This window comes from Schistocerca gregaria, chromosome 5 (assembly GCF_023897955.1).
Source record: "Schistocerca gregaria isolate iqSchGreg1 chromosome 5, iqSchGreg1.2, whole genome shotgun sequence".
NCBI lineage: Eukaryota > Metazoa > Arthropoda > Insecta > Orthoptera > Acrididae > Schistocerca > Schistocerca gregaria.
This window is the reverse complement of record NC_064924.1, coordinates 271,435,240-271,459,928: the sequence shown is the minus strand read 5'-3', so window position 1 is coordinate 271,459,928 and position 24,689 is coordinate 271,435,240.

Sequence of the window (24,689 nt, the reverse complement as noted above, 5' to 3'; positions counted from 1 at the left end):
TCTTTACTTCAATGATAGGGTGGGAAATTTTTGAATAACTGGTTTTTCATGCAAAAGTGTGTCTCGCATGTCGTCAAAAATAATAACATTCTCATGAACAAGAGTCTGTGTATCAAAAGTATTGCTTACATCGCTGGAAGGTTCAATCTGTGCTGTATCTAGTGAAATTCTATCTGACATGCTGTTATTTGTGGGAGGATGCTGTGGCATTTCCACTATTTGTACTGTTCTGTTATTTCTTCCTGACGTATTAGGTGCGGGATGATACCGATTGTCTGGGTCATTCATGATAATCTGTTGTTGCCGATGATTCTGCTGCTGGTAAGACCGACTGTTATTAAACGTACGCTGAAAACTGTGCTCTTTACTTTTACGTCTGTCATAATAATCATTGCTATACGGCGCGTTGCGATAGGAGTTGAAATGATGTGTTTTCTGTATGTACTGACTTCCTTGTTGCGGTGCGTTACTATTTGGTGGAGCCGACGCTATATGTGTAGGCGGCGAAACATTAAAGCTTGGTTGACCTTGCAGACTACATTGTTGGTTTGGTATGCTAACCGGCTGCTTTTGATGCTGTTGCGGTGAAAACCCTCTATTGTTCCCAAAATGTGTTTGCGATTGCTGATAATTTTGCATATACTGATGATTAAAATTTTACCACTTATTAAAATTACGCTGGTAGCTTTTGTCATTTCAGCAGTATCTAATGAAAATTATCACTTTCCGTAAAACTTGTCGTATCTGGTTTTCTTAACTCATTCCTAATTCTAGATAGATCGATAGTTGAAGAGCTGCTTTGATAGATATAAAGGATAGTAGAAGAGAAGGCAGCAGCGCAGAAAACTAAAGATGAAATAGCACTACTACGGCTCGGGGCCCTGTGCACGCTACGGCACATATTCATCGAAGTGTAATGAATCCCCTGAGGTCACTTACGCGCTGCAAATAAATTTTAGTTTCTGCGTTACAGGCAATGCCGATGAAAATTCAAAAACAAATTGTTGTATCCAGTCCAATTCTAGTTTCTGCATTACAGGTCAAGCTGATGAAAATAAAAAAGTAAAGTGTCGTATCCAATCCAAAGCGTAAATCTGTGTTCTGTCATTATTAAATACCTTAGATTTTTTCACGGATAAAAATTGCTTATAATCAACGTTATCGTCTCCGAATATGTGAACTGGTTCAGGATTGTATGATAATCCATTTGTCTGTGTCTGCCCGGTATCCAAGTCACGTACTCTCTGTAAACTACCTAAATTATACTGGCTGTGTGAGTGTGAGAAATGTTCGGAAAGTGGCGCATGCTGTGATGTGTTAAAGGCTGAAATATTTTTCATCTCCGTCAATTCATGCTGTAAAGATGACAATTTTCTACGTAATGTATTATTGGACGAACCTATCTCACTAACCGTCTGCTGTAAATTTTGGAATTCGGGTCGTTGATTAAACGAAACTGGTGACATATCGTCCGATTTGGTGTCATTGTTATTTTCTATATCGTCAATACGACTGGCCAATTCATCAAATTTTTCAGTCAATGCTTTAACCTGATCATCATTGTTAGTGTCACAAGCATGAATTTGTTTTTGGATTTTACGGGTAGTTTTGTTCAATTTCTTACCGTCTGCTTTAATGGCATCGGGATCCTGTATTAATTGTAATTTTTCAAGTCTGTTGGTCACTGTCTGAAAGTCTACTGTGTGTGTGTCTGTTTTTGTTTTAATATCGGAGATTTCATCATACAATTCAGTGTTAAACTGTTTAATAGTATTGATTTCGTCTGATACTGTAGGAATGTTATTGTCTACGTATGTTTTTGCTTTCGTAAATAATTTACGCTTATCTTCCTGTCTCTGTGCAGTAATTGTTTCCATGACTTGTTTCTTTACTCTGTACTGTTCCTGCATGAATTTACGGTAACGCATTTCACTGTTTTGTAAGTGGTGATTAAAACGTTCGTCAATTAGGTTGTTCGAATTTCTTGTCTACTCTCGCATCCAGTGTGCGTGAAAGTTCTGCTGACATTAATTTAAACTCGTCGCGTAACTGTGTTGCGTTTTTAGAACATTGTTTAGCGACTGCACTAATTTCATCTCTAAGTAATTTAGTTGTGGCTGCATGTGTATTACTTAATTCTTGTGCCACAGATCTAATTCCTTCACTACTATTCCTAGCACAAGCCTTAATTTCCTCACGTAATTGTTTTTTAGTTTCATTACACTGCTCGGCAACGGCTGTAATCCGTTCAGTAAGCTGTTCAGTAGAGGTGTCAAGTTTTTCATTAATCTGTTTGGAATTGTTGTCTAGTTTTTCATTAAGTTGTTTGGAATTGTTATCTAGTTTTTCATTAAGTTGTTTGTTCGATTCATTTAGTCGTTTGAAATTGTCGTCTTGTTCTTTCTTCGACTGTTTGGAATTGTTGACTAGTTTTTCATTAAGTTGTAGCAATAATGCCATAACTCGATCCATGCCAAAATTAGCTGCGGTATTCTCTGTGCTGTGTGATGGTGTATCTGCATGTGTCACGTTTTCTATAACCATTTGGTCATTGTCTGATTCACAAAAAGGTTTGCTAATCGGATGTGCTCTGTTGGTCACTACAGTGGAATCAAATAAATCTGACGTGCTTTGTGTATATTGGTCACCTTCGTTAGAAACAATTATCTGTTCGCTACGTAAATTTTGTAAATCAGGCGTGTCAAACTGGACAGCGTTCATTGTAACGGGAAGTGCCGCGTCATCAATTGTCGTTAAATTTACAGTGGACACAATTGAATTTGTTTGCACATTATTTAGATTATAATCATAACTGGTGGTCGGTACGCACTGATTGTCTGTAACTGGAAGATTATCATCAAGACACTGAGTGTCGCTAGTATTATCAGTCAAATTATTAAAGTCGGCTTTTTCACTCATTACGACTCGCGATGTACTGTTAGCAGTTTTTCGCGGCATTTTCACAACTCAAAGTTAAGCACAAAATCAAACAAAGACAAACCAAAAATGGTACAAATACAGTTACAACAAAGAGCAATAAATTGCCGATGATCTGTGAAAGAAAACGTGACAAATTAGTAAATGCGATGCGCTAGATGCAAACTACTTTTAATATTAAGTAAATAAGAGCAGATATATAGCTGACCACTTCTCAGAAATTCACAAAAATACGATCCTGGCCGGTTGTCGCCAAGTGTAACCTCGCCACAAAAATAAAATATAATAATATGTATAATACTCTCATTTAGCGTAACTACCCAACGGTGAAAATATAATACAATGTGACAAACCTATAACCTTTCAATAATTGACAGTCAAGTTAACCTGGTAAATTTTGGACGTCAGCAATGCTGCGTCATGGCCCTGATACATCATTCTGAATAAGCTGAAAAATCGCCGGATAACGCGTATATATCTGCTCCTATAAGATATTTTTCCTGGCGCAGCTAAGTGCAATGCTGGCCGATAGATTTGTCTTATAAAAAAGGAAAGAACTGACTTTTCTTTTCAATAATCGGGATGGCCAAGGATGGGAGAAATTATTGAATTATTTGAATTGAGATTAATGTCAAAAGTTACTTTTTATGAGAAGGATTATTATTATTAACAGATCTTTTTTTTAAACATTTACATGCGACTTGATTAACAATACTACATATGCGCGAGGCTGCTTTTACCTTATCCTACAACACTCAGGCTCTGCCATCGCTGCACACGACCGGCCCAGCCAACACGATACACCAGACCAGACTGCTCGCTACCAACAACTTACTCCTACTGCTACACAGTTCCTACTGCACTCAATACTACTCTTTGGTCTCAGATTCTCTTCTAGCTTACATATCGCAGACAGCGCGTGAGCAATACATCGAAATGACATCAGCTCGAGCGCGCTAGCAACAAGTTCTCTAACTATAGACCTCTTACAACCTGATAATATCAACTGAATTTTCCATCAGTGATTGGTAGAAAATGGATGGCCGCGGTGGTCTAGCGGTTCTAGGGGCGCAGTCCGGAACCGCGCGACTGCTACGGTCACAGGTTCGAATCCTGCCTCGGTCATGGATGTGTGTGATGTCCTTAGGTTAGTTAGGTTTAAGTAGTTCTAAGTTCTAGGGGACTCATGACCAGAGTAGTTAAGTCCCATAGTGCTTAGAGCCATTTGAACCATTTTTTTGGTAGAATATGATAACAGCATGAAATGGAAGAAGCTTCCTAAAGTTGTACAAAAATTATACGAGTAGGCCTTTGACTTCTTGGGTCATCATTAGGTGGTAAGTGTAGTCTTTATTTGCTGTGAAAACAGCCACGCAACACTTCTTTGTTGTGGCTGTCTCTGCATGAGGCCTGAGTAGTCTCATATTCGTGCTTCGTCTAAGAATATGCTGACGTCCGTGATATACAAGCAAGAGCCTTACTATCCAGCAAACACTTTTTTATGCTTTTGTCTCTACACTTTATCGTAGGGGGTGCAGGAATCCACAATTATCTGCAGGTTTCGAATTGTCTGCCGGGCTCATAGCAAAGTGTCAATCCACAAGCAACGAGAGGACATTCACCACACTACCCACGGCTTGGCTCTAGAAAGCTTCCATGCCCGCGTCTGCCCCAGCCGCTGAAAGGGTACTGACTTGCACCTCGCCCTGGACTGCAAGCACTGGAAGTTGGCGAAAGTGACCACTAGCGGGGTTACCGCAAGAAATACTACTATAAATTCCAAATTCAGTTTTATTTATCATCTATTGTTTAATGCATCTCCACATGTTGTTATTGCTGTGGTCATCATTCCTCAGACTAGTTTGATGCAGCTCTCCATGCCACTCTATCCAGTTCAAGCTTCATGATCTCCCAGTACCTAATGCATTCTACATCCTTCTGAATCTGCGTAGTGTATTCATCTCTTGGTCTCCCTCTACGATTTTTACCCTCCACGCTACTCTCCAAGTCAAGTTGTGCTACAAACTCCTCTTCTCCCCAATTCTGTTCAATACATCCTCATTATTTACGTGATCTACCCTTCTAATCTTCGGCATTCTTCTGTAGCACCACATTTCGAAAGCTTGTATTCTCTTCTTGTCCAAACTATTTATCGTCCTTATTTCACTTCCACACATGGCTACACTCCATAAAAATACTTTCAGAAACGACTTCCTGACACTTAATTCTATACTCGATGTTAACAAATTTCTCCTCCTCAGAAACGCTTTCCTTGTCATTGACACTCTACATTTTATATCCTCTTTACTTGCTCCCCAAATAGCAAAACTCCTTTACTACTTTAAGTGTCTCGTTTCCTGATCTAATTCCCTCAGTATCACCCGACTTAATTCGACTACACTCCATTATCCTCGTTTTGCTTTTGTTGATGTTCATCTCATACCTCCTTTCAAGATACTGTCCATTCCGTTCAACTGCTCTTCCAAGTTCTTTGCTGTCTCTGACAGAATTACAATGTCATCGGCTAACCTCAAAGTTTTTATTTCTTTTCCATGGATTTTAATACCTACTCCGAATTTTTCTTTTGTTTCCTTTACTGCTTGCTCAAAATACAGATTGAATAACAACGGGGAGAGGCTACAACCCTGTCTCACTCCCTTCGCAACCACTGCTTCCCTTTCATACGCCTCGACTCTAATAACTGCCATCTGCTTTCTGTACAAATTGCAAATAACCTTTTGCTCTCCCCATTTTATCCCTGCCACCATCAGAATTTGAAAAACAGTATTCCATTCCACATTGTCAAAAGCTTTCTCAAAGTCAAAATGCTAGAAACGTAGGTTTGCCTTCCGTTAATCTTTCTTCTAAGGTAAGTCGAAGGGTCAGTATTGCCGCACGTGTTCCAATATTTCTATGGAATCCAAACTGATCTTCCCCGAGGTCGGCTTCTACCAGATTTTCCATTCGTCTGTAGGGAATTAGCGTTAGTATTTTGCAGTTGCGACTTATTAAACTGATCGTTTGGTAATTTTCACATCTGTCAACACCTGCTTTCTTTGGGATTAGAATTATTATATTCTTCTTGACGTTTGAGGGTATTTCGCCTGTCTCATACATCTTGCTCACCAGACGGTAGAGTTTTGGCATGGCTGGCTCTCTCAAGGCTGTCTGTAGTCCTAATGGTATGTTGTTAGTCCCGGGGCCTTGTTTCGACTCACGTCTTTCAGTGCTCTGTCAAACTCTTCACGCAGTATCATACCTCCCATTACATCTTCATCTACATCCTCTTCTATTTCCATAATATTTTCCTCAAGTACATCGCCCTTGTGTAGACCCTCTATATAATCCTTCCACCTTTCTGCTTTCCCTTCTTTGGTTAGGACTGGGTTTCCATCGGACCCCTTGATGTTCATACATGTGGTTGTCTTTCCTCCAAAGGTCTCTTTAATTTTCCAGTAGGCAGTATCTATCTTACCCCTTGTGGGATAAGCCTCTAGATCCTTAAATGTGTCCTCTAGCCATCCCTGCTTAGCCGTTTTGCACTTCCTGTCGATCTCATTTTTGAGACGTTTGTATTCCTTTTTGCCTGCTTCATTTACTGCATATTTATATTTTCTCCTTGCATCAACTAAATTCAATATTTATTCTGTTACTCAAGGATTTCTACTAGCCCTCGTCTTTTTACGTACCTGATCCTCTGATGCCTTCACTACTTCGTCCCTCAAAGCTACTCATTCTTCTTCTACTGTATTTTTCCCCCCATCTGTGTCAATTATTCCCTTATGCTCTGCCTGAAACTCTGTACAACCTCTGGTTTAGTCAGTTTATGCCGGTCCTATCTCCTAAAATTCCGACCTTTTTGCAGTTTCTTCAGTTTTAATTTACAGTTCATAACCAATAGATTGTCGTCGGAGTCCACATCTGCCCCTGGAAATGTGTTACAATTTAAAACTCGGTTCCTAAATCTCTGTCTTACCATTATATAATCTATCTGATAGTTTTAGTATCTCCAGGATTCTTCCATGTAGACTAGCTTCATTCATGATTCTTGAACCAAGTGTTAGCTTTGATTAGGTTATACTCTATGCAAAATTCTACCAGGTGGCTACCTCTTTCATTTCTTACCCCCAATCCATATTCACCTACTACGTTTCCTTCTCTCACTTTTCCTACTACGGTATTCCAGTCACCCATGACAATTAAATTTTCGTCTCCCTCCACTATCTGAATAATTTCTTTTATCTCACCATACATTTCACCAATTTCTTCGTCATCTGCAGAGCTAGTTTGCATATAAACTTGTACTACTGTAGTAGGCGTGGGCCTAGTATCTATCTTGGCCGCAATAATGCGTTCACTATGCTGTTTGTAGTAGCTTATCCGCAGTCCAATTTTTTTCATTCGTTATTAAACCTGCTCCTGCGTTACCCCTATTTGATGTCCGCCCTTGGCAGCTGAATGGTCAGTCTGCTTTCCGCAGCGCTGCGGCGAGGACGTCTTGTTTACGTCTCGTCCGCGCGGTCGCGAGCGCCCCTAGTTGTTTACTACTGCGTTGTCGCTAGTTTAGAGTCCATCACTACCGACGCAACATGGCACATTCATACAGACAAACCACCATCAAGATCAGTTTTCAACCCGATCATGCACGACCGCGAGCTTTTGAAGTGGAACGTTTCCTACGTGACGACGTTAAAATTGACCCGCGAGACATAATTGGTATAAATCTCTCTATCACGAGCAGTGTTGTCTACGTCAAGCTAGTAAGTGACGAGGTGTGCAACAGAATCGTGAGCGCACATGCGAACGGTCTTAAATTCAAACATTCTGATGGCCATATTGGGGCGGTCTCTATCGATCACGCGGGGCTTGGCCTACTTACGATACGCGTCTTCGAACTCCCTTTTGAAGTACCACCGGACGTAGTCACCGCGGCTTTCCAGCCCTACGGCAGAGTGATCAGCCATATGGCCGAAAAATGGACCACCTTTACAACGTACCCCGTTCTTAACGGGGTACGACAGATTAAAATTGAATTGACCAAACATGTTCCGTCATATCTTGTCATCGGCTGATGTAGGGCGATCATTATGTTTGACGGTCAGCCACGCACTTGCTCTGGTTGTGGCCAAGTAGGGCACGTCCGTTAGGATTGTCTCCGACGACGGCTTACTCAAATCCCGACAGGTGAATCTATGACTCCTTCTACGGTGACGACCCTTCCTCTCAATTACGCCGAAGTTACACGGGCAGCAACCTTTACCGATGCTGACGACATTAGTCCGATAGCCGCCCCCGATGGCGAGAACATAAAGGCTTCCGCAGTACAGGATCCGGCCTCTACAACGGCACCCCCACCTGAAGATAATCACCGACCGACCTTGCAAGAAGGCGTGGATGCCAGGATGGACATTGACCCACGGGTTGTGCCTACAGCGGCTTTTCTTCCAGACACTGGAGCAGCTGAAGAAATCCACCCACATTCAGATACTGAAGCACACGTCGGTAAACAGCGTTCCCCGCGAAAACACAAGAGACGGCGGCGTGCTCCATCGGACGAGTGTTTGCAGCGATCGTCTGACATGGACTGTGAAAATTCCGACGACGGTACCGGCGGTACAGAGGCCGCTGTAACTTCAAACTCAACAGATCGCCGTGGTGACGGCTTCAGCCCCTCCGACCGCACAGAACAGCAGTATCACAAGCAGACAGCCGCTGCCGATTCCCAGCCAGAAGAGCCGATGGAGTCAGCGCCGAGTGCCGCAGCAGCCACTAACAGCCACCAACAGCCGATGGTATTTCATGGCGACTGGGCAGACGACTGTGAGGCACACTCCTTGCCCATCGTGTCGGACGACACGGGGGGAAATTTATCCCACCAGTGCTGACCCTTTCCCGCCATCAGTTAGAGTGACGAGACAGCCTTACAGGGTACTGATGGCCAACACGGATGCTGTGGATAGACCTCAAACTTATCGCATTGCAACTATAAACATCAACACTATACGGACGCACGCTAAGTTATCCTTGCTTCAGGATATGTTGAACTCTGCTTCCATCGACATAGCCCTCCTCCAGGAAGTGTACGTCGACGACTTCCCAGGCATGTACGGTTACGATGCTTGCGTCTCTCCAGCTTCCCCAACAGGCAGCGGTGTCGGGAAGGGTTAGTGGCGGACGATATCCTGTTTCTGCCTGGGGCAAGAGGAATGACACTCACAGTACTGGGTGTCCGCCTTATCAATATCTACGCACCTTCCGGGACGGACAAACGTCGCGAACCTTCACGATTCTTTGCGGAACACGTCGCCCCGCTCTTCCAAGGCCCCCACGACCATCTGTTGTTTGGAGGTGACTACAATTGCGTACTGGCGCCCAGAGACCAACTCCCACGACATAATCCGTGCCCGGAACTCGAGACGTTAATTCGAGACCTGCAGATGGTGGACACTTGGGATCATCTTCACGGCCACCGACCGGGATTCACGCACTTCACGAGTCACTCTTCCAGTCGTATCGACAGGATTTATGTCTCACGCTCTCTCGCCGCTGGAACACAGGATGCGGAACTGTGGCCTGCAGCATTCTCGGACCACTCAGCTTACATTTGTGCCGTCACCCTGCGGCGACAACAACTGTGGAGAAGCTGCAGCCCGTGGAAATTAAACATCGCTCACCTGTCGTACCCGGATTGCCGCCAAGCCGTTGAGGATACGTGGCATTCGTGTGAAAATCGCCACCGTGCATATCCCACAACGATCCGCTGGTGGTTGGACTGCTCCAAACCGGCACTGAGGCGAACGTTGATAATCTACGGTCGCGACCACGCTACTTGGCGAAGACATACACTCGACTTTTACTTCCGGGTCCTGCGCGACTGCGATGCTATGGCACCGTCTCCGGAACGACAAACGGCGGTCCACCGTGCTAAGGCTCAGATCCTCGCTCATATGCGACGCCACCTAGAGGGGGTAGTCATCCTCTCGAGAACGCCCGTCAATGTTCCACGTCCTTCATGAACGTAAACGACGCCAACGAGCGCTGATACGCTTCATCGACACGGAGGACGGTCATCGCCTCACCACGCAACAAGACATAAACACAGCGTTCTACAATCATTATTCCCAGCTCTATTCCGCTCAGACGCCTGATCCGACAGCACCGGAGGACGTCTCTCAGACGATTTACGGCACCGTCACCCCGGTAATAGAAGCGGCCTTGATGGCAGAAATTACAGAAGAAGAAGTGATCAACGCCATTAGAAAAGGAGCTGTCAACAAGTCTCCGGGTCCTGATGGCCTCCCCTTGGAATTTTACCGGACTTTTCAATATTTATTAGCCTCCCGATGGACGGACATCTGTCGCGAACTACTATCTCCGGACGTCCCGCTCCCTGCGGCCCTTGTGGAAGGGATGATTATTCCTATTCACAAACCGTCCGGTGGCTCACGACTGCAGGACTACCGCCCGTTGACGCTATTGAACTGCGACTTTAAGATCTTTTCTCGACTGTTGGCGGCGCGGACACGCCAGACCCTACGCAGTGTTATCTCACCCGATCAGACGTCATTAGGAGGCGACAATAATATTCAAACGGCACTCAGCGAATATCGTGACTTGATCTCACTGGCGAGGGCATGTCGTCTGAAGGGTGCACTGGCGGCCATCGATTTTAGTCAAGCTTTCGACCGAGTGGACCACAACTATTTGGAAGCGGTCCTCCAACATATGCGGTACCCACAGCCATTCGTCACTGTCGTCATGCGACTACTGCGTGGCGCGACGTCCAAGGTGATCGTCAACGGCCGACCTTCGCAGCCCCTCACCATTACTCGATCGATACGCCAAGGCTGCCCTCTGTCCACTTTACTTTACGCTGTGGCCATGGAACCTCTCCTCTGCGGCCTGCGCCAACGCCTAACGGGTATGACGTTACGAGGCCACACTTTCCGATGTAAAGCGTACGCTGACGGCCTGGTGATTGTCATCCGCAACGGTGACGACACCGCTAGCGCACTAACTTGGATAGCGAAATATGGCATGGCCACTGGTAGTCGTATCAACGTCGCAAAATCGGTGGCGATGAACATCGGGGTCGGATTGTCTGAGAACAGGTCACCCCCTTACAGCTCAGTGATAGTTTGAAATGTCTCGGTATTGATTTTACAGACGATATACGACGGACCGCTGCTCACAACTTTCGACGGCTTTTACGAAATGTTCGGACTGGAATTGCCAACAACCACCTACGAGCCCTGGATATCGTCCAACGGACCCAGTATGTCAACACACATTTAGCGTCACGCATTCCGCATTACGCCCAGATATTACCTATACCGGTGATGTTAGCTCGCCGTATACTTGCGGCTTTTGGGTCCTTCGTGAGTTCTGGAATGCTTTTCAAGATCAAGTATGAGACTCTCACCCTTCCCCCGGATCGGGGAGGGCTTGGCCTATATCACATTTATGACAGAGCGGTCGCCCTATTTGTGAGCACATTAGTCAAACTATGGCACCGCCGTCCGGACAGTCTGACCAGTTTGTTAATAGAAGAACTAGCACCGCCCTCCCTGTTGTCGCCTGTGCCGATACACCACGTCCCCTCTTCGCTCTTCTACATCGGTGTCTTTTACCTCGAACTCAGTTACGTTCGACTTGCCTTACCAGCGACTCAACTGGCGACGGCAAAGACGGTTTATAGGGTCCTGCAACGTGGACGACCCGACAACGTAGTGGAGAGGAAGCACCCGAACGTCAACTGGCGAGTAGTGTGGAGGACAATTCACCACGTAACACTAGACACTGACGTCACGGCGATGTGGTATATCACTGTCAACGGTAAGCAGGTGACCAGATCAAGGCTACATGCGATCCACTTGGTAGACTCACTCACGTGCACGAGCTGTGGCGTTCAAGACAACGATGAACACCGTCTTAGCTGTGGCGAGTCTACAGCAGTGTGGCACTTAGTGAGGCAAATGTCAGCATACTTCCTTCGGGTAACGCCGAATCATATCGACCCCAAGACTATCTTATACCCGGATGAAACGTATTACCCACGCACTAAAACTAATGCAATGACGTGGCTTCGTGGACATGCAGTGCATTATTTGTTTCAAGACGGCACTAAGGAGACTTTAGACTTTTGGAACTATTTGCAGGAACGACATTGCAAGATCCTCCGTAACCCAAAGTATCGACAATATTTTTCCCATTTTTTGTGGAGTGCGTTCCACAACCCTCCACGTAGCTGGAACATCACGGGTAAGAGAAGCTAAAATTACAATACGATAATAGAACACTACACGGTACAACGTGGGATCTACTTTCATCATTACAAGAAGTCGTACCTGGATGATACAGCAGATGGAGAGTTTCGTTGAGAACCCTCACACTCTGTAGCAGTATTTGTCCCATTTCCTCTTTTTGTCCCCGGTGCGAAAAGGTCTTCGCAGTTTTAGTTTTCCCATCCGGTGCAAGATGTAGCACTGGTTAATGGTGGTATGGATTCCACCCTTAAGTTTTGTTTCATGGTTTCCTTCGCCCCGCACTTTGCTCTCTTTCTTTATGCCTTTTTCTATAACTATTAGCATGGTTTTAGTTACGTGGGTCCCCAACTCGACGCAACGAGTGCACTTATTAGTTTTCTGTTCCTTACTGTTAAAGAAAAAAAAAGGAAACAAAAATAAAAAAATTAAAAAAATTAAAAATAAATAAATAAATAAGTTGTAGGGGAATGATAAAAAAATGGTCAGCGCGACAGACTGTCAATCCTAAGGGCCCGGGTTCGATTCCCGGCTGGGTTGGAGATTTTCTCTGCTCAGGGACTGGGTGTTGTGTTGTCCTAATCATCATCATTTCATCCCCATCGACGCGCAGGTCGCCGAAGTGGCATCAAATCGAAAGACCTGCGCCAGGCGAACGGTCTACCTGACGGAAGGCCCTACCCACAAGACATTTCATTTTCACCCCTATTTGATTTAGTATTTACAGCCTTGTATTCACCTGACCAGAAGTCTTTTTCCTCCTGCCACTGAACTTCGCTAATTCCCACTATATTTAATTTTAACCTATCCATTTCCCTTTTTAAATTTTCTAACCTACCTGCCCGATTAAGGAGTCTGACATTCCACGTTCCGATCTGTAGAATGCCAGTTTCCTTTCTGCTGATAACGACTTTCTCCTGAGTAGTCCCCGCCATGAGATCCGAATGGGGGACTATTTTACCTCCGGAATATTTTACCCAAGAGGACACCATCACCATTTAATCATACAGTACAGCTGCATGCCCTCGGGAAAAATTACGGCTTTCAGCCGTTTGCAGTACCAGCACAGCAAGGTCGTTTTGGTTAGTGTTACAAGGCCAGATCAGTCAATCATCCAGACTGATGCCCTTGCAACTACTGAAAAGGCTGCTGCCCCACTTCAGGGATCACATGTTTATCTGGCCTCTGAAAAGATACCCCTCCGTTGTGGTTGAACCTACGGTACGGCTATCTGTATCGCTGAGGCGCGAAAGCCTCTCCACCAACGGCAAGGTCCATAGTTCATGGGGGGGCATCTCCACATAAAAAAACTATATTTTTCCTTTTTTATTTAAAATTAACTATTTTTATGCATGACTTGAAAACGTAGCACTTCTCTATTAATCAGTCTAGTTCTCGTCATTTTAACAGGTATAAATAATATCTGTGCAAGTCACACGTCATTTCATCTGTGTTTACGTCATCAAGCAGTCACCTGATTTTGACCTAGGAAGCCGAAAGCAGGTTGGTGTCCAAATGAGCACAATGTTTGTAGAACATGAGGAATTGTTTTATATTTAAAATTAGAGAACCAAATTAGAGAAGGCTAGTCCTACAATTCTGCACTCTCTGTCATACGTCTCGCGTAAGGAACGTGAAAATAACGTATGAAAGTTGCTGGTGCATACGGAGGCATATAGACAGTCACCTTTCCCTCGCCTCACTCGGGAATGAAATAGAACAGAAAATGGCTTCTTTTGGTATAAAAGTAGCTTCCACCACACCTGTACAGTAGATTGAGAAAGGTATGCAATTGAATATGTATAATTCGAAAGTCAAGATACTCTAGAATAAATGATTCATCTGCCGAAAGTTTGACTGGTCAAAGCGAACTAAAAAAAATTCGAAACAATAGTAGCATCCACCAAAATAAAGTGTCTGTAATGCTTGTATTTCTTCAGAAAGGGAAAAAAGATTAAGACTAGAAACGTAATTATAATGAAATTGATACTTTTCTCTGTTTCGCTAGTTTTTACTTATTTGACCATTTCAAGCGAAAGACACATCCAAATTACAGAGACACAAGGAAACTTCGCTTTGCAGGGATTTTTTTTCTGTTTCATTGACCTCCAGAAAATTTGGCGGAGTGCATTTACTAGTGTGACCAACGCCGGAAATACATCATCGTTTACTTCCATCCTAAGAACATACATGCACAATATTTACGTTGACGGCTTCGCCTCTCGGTATCAGCTCGCCTCCCCAATCGTCTGCTTTTCCATCGTCTTCGTCCTGATCACGCGGAACAGCGAAAATTTCCACACCACTCAGGACAGTGCAAACTTTTGCATGATCGACGCAGTGTACTAAAGTAAGAGATGTCACTTTCGTTTCGAAGTCAGGAAGTCAGGAAATGTCCACTCTTCGTTCTCCTGTTGTTTCAGTATAGTTAGTTACGTGGCGGCTGTTCGATATCATCATTGTAAAATCATCTTTCCATGTTTTATCTGCCTTGGTCATCTGGTTACCACTGCCAACATTTTATGTTGGGCCCCTCATAATCCTCATTGGTATCCAACACCATCGACCCGACTTATTTTCGTTAAAGAAGTTTTAATGTTCTCATTTATTCCCTCTCCAAGCGATTGTAATTTCGAAACTGTCTACACAGGGAAAACATAATATTTCCTATTTTGAGTTATTGCCGAGAAAAGTCGAATGTTTCGCTTCGGTTTTTTCAGGTCTTTGTCTGGGACCATGGAGTACAACTAGGAAGTGGTAGCATACCCTTGAAGCTTATAAAATTAGCAACTTCCGCCATCAATGTAAAATTTTGTTTTCATGTATTGTACATGTTCACTTCTAGGAACAGTCTTATTCTTTTATTGCTACGTTTTCGTCCCAGATATATTTAGGGATTGAAGAGACAATGCTCGGTACGGAAGACACTTGTAAAAAAAGTATCGGAAGGTACTGAAGATGTCATGCGGATCGTAATTTGCCAGCATGCTTCGCATATCATTTTTGTATGAAGAACAATCCTTGTTATACGTTCGCACGAATCTTAAAATTAATGGCATCTCTTTAATTTTCCTTTAATTTAGGGAGCCATCCTCGCCAGCGGTGAACCCTTCAATGCCAAGACTAACAACGAATGAGTTAACCTCTTCTTTGAGTATGTAGCGTTCCACGGGTACATTTTGTTCTCTGTACTAACTAAGCCATTGCAGTCCGCTTTCTTGAAGACACAGCACCTCCCCTCTCCGTATCCACATCTTCCCTCCATATGACACTTTTTAAGCAGTCGGAGTTTTCAGTTTCAGGGTTTTCAACAGTGTGGAAGATGGAATCCCAATATTTTTGCAAGAGTTAAACGCTAATTATTTTTTGACGTCACTTCAACAACTTAATTATGTACTGTTAGTGATGCATATAGTTAAATAACGAAATAATTGCCAAAGTACTTAACGAAACGGTTCGGAAAACGGAATGTTAGATAGCTACTGAGTTCGAATTATAGTATGTTTTGGTGATTGTTAGGAAAGTCTCTTCGACTTGTTGAGTTTACCAAAGACACTTGTCAATGACTAGGAAGACACAAGACGATATAGACAAAATTTTCGATTGATCTGATGAATGGCAGCTATCCCTAAATATGGAAAAATGTGTGATAATGCTGATGAGTAGGGAGATCAAACGTGTAATCTTCGGATTTCGTATTACTACTACTACGATTGACAGTGACAACTCACTTTAATGTCTGTGTGTAACGTCGCAAAGCGATATCAAGTGGAACGAGTATGTGAGAATTGTGGTAATGAAGACGAATGGTCGACTTCGGATTATTGGAGAATTTTAGGAAAGAGTGGTTCACCTGTAAAGTAGACCGTAAGTAGGAAACTGGTACGACCTATTCTTGAGTACTGGTAGAGTGTTTGGTATCCTTACCAGGTCGGATTGAAGGAAGACTTCGAAGCAATTCGGAGGCGGGCTGCTAGATTTGTTACCGGTAGGTTTGAACAACACTTAAGTGTTACGGAGATGTTTCAGGAACTCAATTGGGAACCCTTGGAGGCAAGGCGACGTTCTTTACGAGAAAGATTATTGAGAAAATTTAGAGAACCGACATCTGAAGCTGACTGTGAACTGATTCTACTGCCGCTAACATACATTGAGCTTAAGGTCCAATCAAGTGGAACAGGAATGGAAAAACAAATACTGGTACCGGATACCCTCCGCCACGACCCGTACGGTGGCTTGCCGAGTATCTATATAGATACAGACGCAGATGTAGACACTTTGCATTTCTTAGAATCATCGATGTTTTTCCAAATGTTGTTCATCCAGATTCGAATTAGCCAGAGTAGATGTAGACTCTAAGCGAAATAGTGCAGTCGATCTTTAGATCAGTGGTTTCTGGGCAGCAGCTAGCAAAATAATTTCTCTATTTTTCAACAAGCACGGTAAACGTCTATGAAACCTCGTCCAAGAGATGGGCCGACCTGTGAAACGTTGGAATCGAGCTTCTCCGTACTGACTCCGTTCCCTCGCTTGCTTAGTTCAGACACTCTGCCTGCAATTTTGACGACTGTGATGTTTATATTGTGTGTCCGGACTTCTGTACCTTCAAATAAATACCCTGACATTACAAAGAGTACTTTTAAATTAATGTTTGGAAAAATTCGGTCACTATCACACAAGACATTTTATTAATAATCTTAATTGTTTAAAGTTTTCTTTCTTTTTACTCACTGAGGTACACACTTTTTCAATAAATCATTTTCTTTCTTTTTATGTCATATATATGAGGCAAATAACCAATTCTACTTCTGTTTTAAATATCTAAGTGTTATACGAGGGTCGGTCAAAAAGTAATGCCTCCCATTTTTTTTCTACTTAAAAAAATTAAGTTAAGTGAAAAATTTGAATTTGGCGCCATTCCTCAAACCTTCTTCTGCAATCCACTGCAGTAGTAACTTTCTGTGTCAACAGGTGGCAGCAGAGCAGAAGTTTGTAAGATGGCCGACATCGATGTTCGTTTGAGACAGCGTTGTGTGATTGAATTCTTGAATGCAGAAGGTGAAACGCCCATACGCATTCATGAAAGACTGAAGAAGGTGTATGGTGTTGTGACAGTGGATGTCAGCACTGTTAGACGATGGGTTCGTCGTTGTAAGGTAGCTGAAGGGCAAACACCGTTGACTGACGAAAAGCGGAGCGGCAGGCCGGTGAGTGCAGTGACTCCACACAACATTCAGCAAGTTGATGACATCATTCGTTGTGACCGTCGGAAGACTGCAGATGAAGTGTGTCGCATTATTTCTCTTAGTAAAGGCAGTGTGATCACGATTATTAAACAATTGGGGTACTCAAAAGTTTGTGCACGGTGGGTTCCAAGAATGTTAACCGATCAGAATAAAGAGGCAAGGAAAACAATAGCCTCCCAACACTTGCAGCGCTTCCGTTTGGAGGGAGATGAGTTTCTGAAAAAAATTGTGACCGGGGACGAAATATGGGTGCATTTTTTTGAACCCGAATCAAAGAGGCAGTCAATGGAGTGGCGTCACACAAGCTCGCCGAGGAAGAAAAAATTCAAAACTGTGCGATCGGCAGGGAAAGTTATGGCAACAGTTTTCTGGGATACAGAGGGTGTGATTCTGGTTGATTTTTTGGAGCAGGGATGCACAATAAATTCTGTTCAATACGTCACAACCCTCAAAAAAACTTAAAGCACGTTTTCAGCGAGTTCGCCCAACAAAATCAATGGCAGATGTTCTTCTTTTGCATGACAATGCAAGACCACACACCAGTCGTCACACCTCTGACGAGATTGTCAAAATTGGATGGGAAGTTTTGCCTCATACCCCATACAGCCCTGACCTGGCACCATCAGACTTCCATCTGTTCGGGCCACTAAAAGAAGCTCATCGTGGGATTCATTTTGAAGATGAGGAGGCCGTCAAAACATCCGTGCGCCAATGGCTTAGAAAGCAGAGCTGTGATTTTTACCGTGCTGGGATACATGCCCTTGTTCAAAGATGGACCAAAACTGTAGAGATGGGCGGAGATTACATTGAAAAATGACAAAATGATCCTCAATGTTGTGGTTTTCAACCTATGTAATTGCATTTAAATTTCCTGACAATTAAACGTAGAAAAAAAAAGGAGGCATTACTTTTTGACTGACCCTCGTATATTCACACAGTATACGCACAACAACTTCTTGCTGAGAAATTCTACTCTCAGAAGTCTGAATAAATAGTTACAGGAGTCGCCTTCCTCGGTTAATAAGTAAAGTGATGGACTATATTAAGGCAAGTCGTTTCTCACTTGCTTCATATTTCTAAGTTGGTCGGTCTTACTCGCTGAAAAGTGAGAAGTATTCTCAGTGAATAAAATACATTTTATGTCAAGTGGAAAATATTCCTGGAAAGATCGGACGGGTAGGAATCAGAAATCCCATGCAGCGAAGCTGAATGGTATGGAGTTACAAAAATTTGCTGGTTACATAGACTTAGTGAGATAATAGGACTAGTATGTTGAAATAAGTCATTCAGTAAATCGACATTTTCCACTGAGATACATTAAAATCAGCGTAAAACTTAATAAACCAGGCTGACAAATGACATTCTTACTTTAGTATAAGCAATACATGTTAACAGAATAGCTGATAAAACATAATTACAACATTTCTCTCATGCGACAAACGACTTCCGATGATAACAAATCTTGTTACTTTGCGATGTTGCTCTTGAAAATATATTCATACTTTTATTTCTGGAACATGTTTTCAAAAGGAAATGAAACCGAAATATCTTAGGTACATAAACCATTTTTCTCAGATTACACAAGAAACTAGAGCGTGTGTGTACTCACGAAGTATTAGCGAAAATCATGGTAGGTATTACTAACAGACTCTGTGTGCATTGTGACTGAAAATTTTAGGTCAGAGGACGGGAAGGAATCAGATTGTATTCTCTCGGTCTTCAATTATACCTGTCAAACAAAATAATAAATCTCTAACGCTACGTAGTCCGGAACTGCGCGTAACAACTAATATATCACCAACAGAGCTGGCTTAAATTAACAGCTATGCACATGGGTACGGGATCAATTACAACTGAAATTTCTTCTTGCAGTTCGCTGCTAATTATGGCACTGAATTTTCTGATATCGAAATCCTTCCTGGACTAAAATTCGAAAAATTAATAAGGTTACCTTAGACAGCTACCGCTCTGATATACAAGATGTCTAAAACACCAAAAGAGTTTGTTCGAAGAAAGAATAACACAAGAAATGATGAATATTTAACAATACTATTACCACGATTATAGCTCGAAATGTTACTGTTTCTTGTATGTTACTTCATCTTAAGAGAACGAAGCGTTTCACAAATTACTGAACGTGATAGCAGAAGATAATAAGATGGAAAATTTTGCTTATCTCGAGTGTTCATTCAGCGACAATGGGTTTCAATGTCAGCCTGCTGCAGCTTGCAACGTCTAGATTTCAATGAAGGCGAAAACGTCGGTACCGGTATTCAGATAAAAAAGTACTTGAAACTGCTAGACATGAGGTCATTTGAATGAACTTCGCTAACGTTTAAAAAAACTTCCACATTGAAGTGAGCTTACTTGGACCAAATACCAGTACTAACTTGGGACTAAATAAAAAGGCAGACACAACCTTTACTGTAATTAAGTTATATTGAAAATTATCAGTTCCCAAACGTAGAGATACAGCATTGTGTTTTACAAAAGACACAAATATGTTAGACATAAAGGCAATTATGGTAATAGCGAATTTTTAATTAGATATTTAATAGAACTTATTTAGTAAGCAATTAATATTTAATACATTTGAAGTGTATTTAATTTATTTTAATCATTTACATTTTCATTGATCTCTTGCAAAGCTTAAATGATTTAGTGTAGCCGGTTTTCCTGTAACTGTATCATATACACTTTTAAGCAAATCTGATATAATCCTGTCGTTTATTGACATTGAAACGTCCCCTTAGAAAAATTATACATGACTGTGCTTAAACTGATACACAATATTTTTTTAGCGCAACGCAATCTGACTTTCAGTAATCCCTACAAAAGAATGGCCCTGACTAACATTAACCTATACGTTTGACAAATCACTTACCTCACAAAAATCTTGGTTACCCGAACTACTGCAATACAGCGAGCACCACTACTGCCAGCTAAATAAAAGATTCAAACTACTGAAGGCACTGACTACTGATAGGCGTAGTTAGCAAATGAAAGATTTTGATAGAAAACAAACAATGTATTTACCTCAATAGTGTACAAAAGTCTTAATGTATATAGCAGTTCATGACATCTAGTATTACAAATTTCAAAACTCCGCCATCTCTCTCCCCACATCCACCACTGTTGGCGGCTCACCTCCAACTGCGCAACGCTACGCGCCGCTAACAGCCAACTGCCCAACACTACAATGGCGAGTATTACAACAATGCCAACCAGCCACAGACTGCACACAGCACAGCCAGTGATTTTTATACAGAGCGCTATGTGGCCTTACCAATAAGAAAACCTAAACAGCCTACTTACAACATACTAAAACTGTATTACTAAATACTTTTAAATCTGACAGCATGTATGAAATCGGACAGTGTACCAATGAGTGACAAAATATGAATATAAGTTACAAGACTTCACAACTTTTGCAGCTTTGTATCGCATTGTGTACTAGATAGGTGTATCGAGTTCTTCATTAGGTGCTTCACTGTCTGATATATTACATAGCACATTTTAATAAAATTAAAACTGTCTTTTTCCACAGAGAGACATTGAAATAAACTTTAAACTCAGTTTAATCTAAAACTTAGCAAGAAACTTGATGTCGGTTCCGATGTGATTCGATCAATTTCGGTAGACGCAGTAACAATCTGGTGCCCACTAGTAGTCTGGTTACAAGCTTGTCGTATAGCTCTGGAACAAAAGGAGATGTAAGTTGAGGTGTACGAGTGTACAGCCAACTCTTTCGTTTGTTCACACCCTTGGCAGGCATTATAGCAACTTGGCTGCACATGCTCATATAATTTCCTTATGAGATCGAAAGCTGTTTTATATCTAACGTAAATTCTGTACTGAATGAAGGAAAGAAGTTATTTTTAATAGGTAATATATACAGGAATCTATGATGATACGATGGAAGACCAAATGCGGTGGTAGAGTCGCTAGTCAGGTACTTCCATACGACAGGTGAAACGTGCAACTCAAGGTTACTGAGCTTTAAGTCATGGGAGTGAGAATAAGAAATGGAAAATCCTGATACGTAACAGAGATTTTATTCCAGAACACCTACAGAAAGACACAATGACAATACTACAACTAATTACAAGTAATAGCTGTTTCGGTGAGCAGTAGCCTCAAACTGACGTGTGTGCACAGGCAAAATGTGTACTTGTAGGGAACAGACTGATATGAACTAACATTTAAGTAACACATAAAATATAATTTAATGACACTGCGCCGGGAATTTCGGAAACAAATGACTGTGTACTAATGCTAAGAGAATGAAATGAAATAAGTAAATAATCTACCTTTTGGGTCAGTAACAATTATTCGTATCCAGTTTTGTGTTACGCTTCCTTTCTCGTAACCATTTCAGTCGCCCGCGTTGCATTTTGGAATTTAGTCGTAAAAATAACACAGAAAAAAGACGAACATAGAACTTAAGAATGAACTTTGAACAACTAAAAGCATTATGCATCGAAAGTTTTAAACGTACAGTAACCGAAGAAGATTGTTATCTTTAGAAATGCATACTCTCTGTTGCTATGTATATCTAACAGATATTTGTGAATGTCACTTAAACAGAATTATAGTGTATGGAGAAAAACAGGAAATATTCTGACAGATGTTAGAGTTTACTCCAGCTAGGAAGGAGGAACTCACAACAGCAAAGCTATATCACAATGGATAATTAGTGTAGGACAAAAGGACGGTAGCATGGAAAGGACGTGCTCGTAGACGACGCTTGGCTTTTGCGTCTGCCACGTTGTCCTCACCCCGCAGGTATCGTATACTGTAGAGCTTACGCGTATGCCTCTAAACCGTTTCCATTCCACCTTTGCACCGCTGCCTGTGAGGTTGTGCCCTATATGCGAGAGCGCAAAGCGCGTTTCATTTGGGAATGGTAATGCGCCGACGGTTCTTCGCATTCGTTTCAAACGCATCTCGTTAGGCTCCCACGTTCGCACGCGAAAAATAAATGGTGACTTTTTCGCAAACAAGAAATTAAATTTGAGCGTTGATAAGCGCAGGCTGGCTCTATTGTAGGTGGCGTTTCGCGCACCGGTGACATCGCTGGCCGCCATGTTCGCACTGCCTTTCGCTGGAGTGAGCACCCACCAGTGCTGCAAACGCATAGTGCTCCGTGGGTGCATACTGCTCGTAGACAGTATTTACGGTTGGTTACTCTGTCCTCTCTCTGAAATTCGAACTGGACGAAAGGAAAGCTGCAGCACACCTCGCTATTATTCCACAATATCTGGAGTGAATCTATACTGCTTACTTACACATGAATGAAACAAAGGAAAATGAAAATAAATGGGATGCCGAGAGAGACAGGAGAACGCTTACGACTCTTTAGCTGTTTGAGAAAGCAGTATCAACAATCGGATACAAAAAGAACCTCTTATAGCAAGTAGTTATGCTGCATAGCAGTAACGAATTACACTGCTCAACAAAAGATTACAATACCATCGTAAAATGTAGCCTACGTTACTATAGGGATCATTCAGATAGGCACTTAGTGCATTAGACAATTGGAGCCCAGCCGGCCGCGGTGGTCTCGCGGTTCTAGGCGCGCAGTCCGGAGCCGTGCGACTGCTACGGTCGCAGGTTCGAATCCTGCCTCGGGAACGGATGTGTGTGATGTCCTTAGGTTAGTTAGGTTTAAGTAGTTCTAAGTTCTAGGGGACTAATGATCACAGCAGTTGAGTCCCATAGTGCTCAGAGCCATTTGAACCAATTGGAGCCCATATAGTGGACGGTATTTATTACTGGCATGCTTTGTGACCCTTTGCCATTCATGTAAACAAACAGCTGCCGCAGCGTCACACCCCGAGAAGTCCAGTATCAACAGCTTAATTCAGTTTGTGTTCAGCACTTCAGTAACACGCCATGTAGAGGCATACAGCACTTTGACAGAGTCAGGATAATGGCTCCACTTTCAACAGTTCATACACAACAAGATGTTGCCGATCGGTGACGTGTCATTGAAGTGCTGTGTCTAAGGCGAAAGTACAGAGAAATGGGAAATGTGGATGACAGACCTCACACTGACAGTCCTCGTAATGAAAGATGGCTCGCAGGTGCCCACTGTCAACTGCCAGAATTATAGGAAATGACTTCTTCTTGGCAACAGGGATTCGTATCTCGGACCGAAAAGTGCTAAGAAGATTGCGTGATGGTGGTCTTTATTGAAGAAGACCAATGAGAAGTTTTGCATTGAACCAAGGGCCCGGGCTGTTGCACATCAACATCGGACCGTTGCAGAATGGAGTAATATCATGTTTGCTGACGAGACCAACATAAAGTGGATGTGATATTTCCGCCTACCAGTTAAGACTGCAGCCTTGTTGGGATCCGTTAAGGATGATCTGCTCTTGCGAAAGGCGGGAGTTTATGCAATCCCTGGTGAGTGTGGCAAACGTTACATAGGGCAAACCACGCGCACTGTACAGGAACGATGCTTCGAACACCAGCGGTACACACGTTTTCTTCAGTTCAACAAATCAGCAGTAGCCGAACATTGCATTTCTACAGGCCATGCCATGGATTATGAAGATGTTAAGATTTTAACTTCTGCTTCATCTTTCTGGGACTCAGTTGTTAAGGAAGCTGTAGAAATACAACTAGCCGACAACCTGCTAAACCGTGACGAAGGATTTCGTCTTGATAATGCTCAGAAATCGCTTATTTCACACCTTCATTTGGGAAGAATTTCTGCATCTTCACTTCCGACAGTTGTTACCACTTTTAAAGATTAATTATTTATTTACAAGCACGGTGGATTCGCAGCAGCACTATTTTGTTTGCACTTTGTGCATATATGTTTATCTTTGCTATATACATCTTATCTATGACTAGCGCAGTAGAGGCGACTTTGATATCTTTTACGAATGCGCTTTCAATCCTCAGCAGCTTTGTATCACGTGACTCTCCGTATAAATAGGCACGCGCAAATGCTATGAACTCAGTCTCCGACTCGCCTTGAAGTTGGCTGGGAGGTTTCCAGCCGAAATATCGCAAGAAGAATTGTCGCTGTCCCGAGTGCACGCCCGAAAGATGATGGAACAAGACCAAGATTGTTTTTCGACCGGACGCTATAAGTGTTATGGTTTAGAGAAGCGCTAGACGACAGCAGCAATACCGATACGTTGACAAAGTGCATTCGTTTGCAAGTGGAAGTGTAAGCTTCAGGGCGGCAATAGTAATGGGACGGCGGAGGCCTTTAATTCCCACCTAC